Source organism: Anneissia japonica, unplaced genomic scaffold (assembly GCF_011630105.1).
Source record: "Anneissia japonica isolate Jap-2015-1 unplaced genomic scaffold, ASM1163010v1 scaffold287834_len5846547_cov211, whole genome shotgun sequence".
Lineage (NCBI taxonomy): Eukaryota > Metazoa > Echinodermata > Crinoidea > Comatulida > Comatulidae > Anneissia > Anneissia japonica.
In genome coordinates, this window is record NW_022704992.1 from 4,286,886 (window position 1) to 4,289,663 (window position 2,778).

Genomic DNA, 2,778 nt, shown 5'->3' on the forward strand with positions numbered 1-2,778 from the left:
TCATCCTTGTACTTTCTCCTTATTTTGTAAATAAAAACATAAATCGAAATTACTCAATTTCTTATAACAATATAATTGTTAAGCTTGTTGATTGTCAAATATATTTTCACAAATTTGGAGGTAAGTATTTATGTGCACGATTTATGTGGAGTCACAGCTAGCTAAGGGTTTTTTGTTTGTTAGTTTGTTTGTTTTTTGTTTTTTTTTTTGTTTTTTTTTTGGCGCCCAATCCAGGAATACTTTTACAGGACCAAAATTCCAACTAGGGATCGAACTCCCCAACCTTATCTTTCTCTCTTTCGAACTAGCTGGAGAGCACTAAATTTACAATGTTGGCCTATTATGTACGTTACGAGAGAGAGGCCGAATCAGGGGTGGTCCAAGTGGAATTCTACGTCCAAACTTGTGCTGTCATTATCACAAAACTTACAGATGAAATAAAATAGTCAGAAAAATTCTTGCAGCGATGCAGCGACGTCACAGTTGATCATTCAAAAACTTTTAATTTCACTTTCTCATTCATAAATATTTTAGACACTGGTGGCCTCTCTTACGTATTAAATAAAACCTCCTGAGGCAAAATCATTCAGCGATATAACCGGTCGCAGTGTGTCGAAATATTGTCTTACTTTATAGCTTGCTTTGATTTTACTTCTTTCATTACTGATATTATAAACACATTTATTGGGTATGTAAACATTTTATTATCCAACAATCGTATTTTATCACTCGACTCATACATAGTAGTAAAGGAAAGGAGGTATAGTGCCTAGGGTAGGCTAGGCGTAGCTCAACCAACCAGCCTTCCTGTGTTACTGTAGGACGGACTGCTCCGATGAAACTGTATCCCGCTGACGGGTGGCTGAGTTGCGATCAGGTTTGGTTTGCTAGCAGCTAGGCCTAGATTTTGAAGGCAAGAGCAGGCGCTAACTTCTTTGGTGTTGCGTATCTATAATCAATGAAAATGGAGAGACCTTGTCATTAAATATACCTGCCAAACATTTTAAAAATCTTCTTTAACATACTAAAAGAATATTTTTAAAATAAATAAAAATGAATGTGATTCACCACTGCTGGTTGACAAGTTTACAGTACCGTTTACTAAACTAGGCTACCTAGGGGCTAGCTAACCTTTATTATTGTTTAAAAAAATCAAAAATAATTTAAATAATAATGTCACAAACTACAGTCATTTTACTCTACCACAAGTATTAATTATAATATGCAATTTAAATATAGCTATGCCCCGCCCACTACTACTTACTTATTTAGTATTAGTTTGTACCGTAAATAATACTATTATATTATGTATGTGTATTTTATATAATTTTAACTGGTGGCCATGGCTTTATTCTAAACTTATTTTGGCCTCCTTCCATACACTTATCTGTAATGTATTATTATTCTTAGTTGGTTTTACTATTAAGCTTTTGTCGTATATAATATTTAAATTTAGATAATGGGTTTCCTTTTTTACCATGACCATAGAAATGCTTCCTACTGTATTTCTAAAATCTTAACTCAAGTGTTATCATAGGATGTTTGCCTTATTGCTCAGCACTTGATTGATAATTATTCATACAGAAACTTACTCATTATGTACAGTTTACTCGAACCTGCAGTAAGTGAGTATCTAACTATGAAATATAGAACTCACATAATGTTAAGCTTTTGTGATTAATTAGTGTAATATAAAAGATTTTTTTTTTTTTTTTTTTTTTGCTGATTATACCATTATTCTAATTATTTAATACCCTGTCCAGAAGTGTTCCAGATAGTACTGTCACACAAAAAGGGAAGTAAATATGAATTTATTTATAATTAGATAAACAGTTTTTTCCAGAGGCATCCAAGTACTTCCGTTTTATTTAAGTTTTATCTGTCAAAGGTTGCGGGCACATGGTGTGCGTGAGTCTAGCTTAAAATAATTCATTAGCCTGGCAATGACCAAAAATTATCTTATACGTATAGAGAGCGTCTTGCCACTTACAGTATGGAAGTGATGGTCTACAAACGAAGTCTTGCTTTTTGTTAGGCTTAGGGAGTGAAGTTGTTTTTAGTTATACAAAAACATTATAGTACCATAACTGAATAAAGGAAGATTGAATAGATACAGTAGATACTGTATTATTGCCATTATAGCAATAGAGCATTGACTACAAGCATAGGCCTACTATAGCAAAGGCTAGAATATAGACAGTACTGAACAGAACTATCCAACTATGACTGATGTATTGTAAATCTCTATATGATGTTTTATAAGCTTTATATGGAGCTGAGTTTGGTTTGACAGTGAGAAAATCATTGGTAGATTTGAACCCATGATTATGTGACTGAAAATGTTGAACTACTACACCATGCCATAATTCCACTACAAGTTTCTTCCTTTGTGTTTCAATTTTCAGTATGTTTGTGAATATGTTAAAAGTCAGCAGGACTGTAGACTAGTTGATGCATTCAAGCATGTCAGTAAATTAGAAGCCAAGGTCTATTTTTAGGTGAAAAATACAGATTTCCTGTATAGGTCTTTAATAAATAATTATAGTGTTCTATCTGGTTATCCTATTTGGGACTTTGACCCTATCTAAATGCTGTTTTATTTTATTGTTCTCACCCTGCATTGCATCAGTAAACCTGTTATTATGTTTTGTTTACAATGAACTACTATGTGCTACTATGTTTTTCCTGATGATGACATAATTACTGTAACGTCAAAATATTGAATCCCGACACGATGGCATGCATTTCAATACTTGGAGTATGTATTATACTATCTTA

General features: G+C 32.9%; 1 protein-coding gene across 1 annotated transcript in view; it reads left to right on the forward strand.

Annotated features, from left to right (window-relative positions):
• Positions 1-548: 548 nt before the first annotated feature.
• The window catches only part of LOC117104853 (trafficking kinesin-binding protein 1-like), a 34,228-nt gene continuing 31,998 nt past the window's right edge, over positions 549-2,778 (forward strand). The window contains exon 1 of the mRNA XM_033245701.1: positions 549-688. The gene's annotated coding sequence lies outside the window, so the exon portion shown is untranslated. The remainder of the gene's footprint in view (positions 689-2,778) is intronic.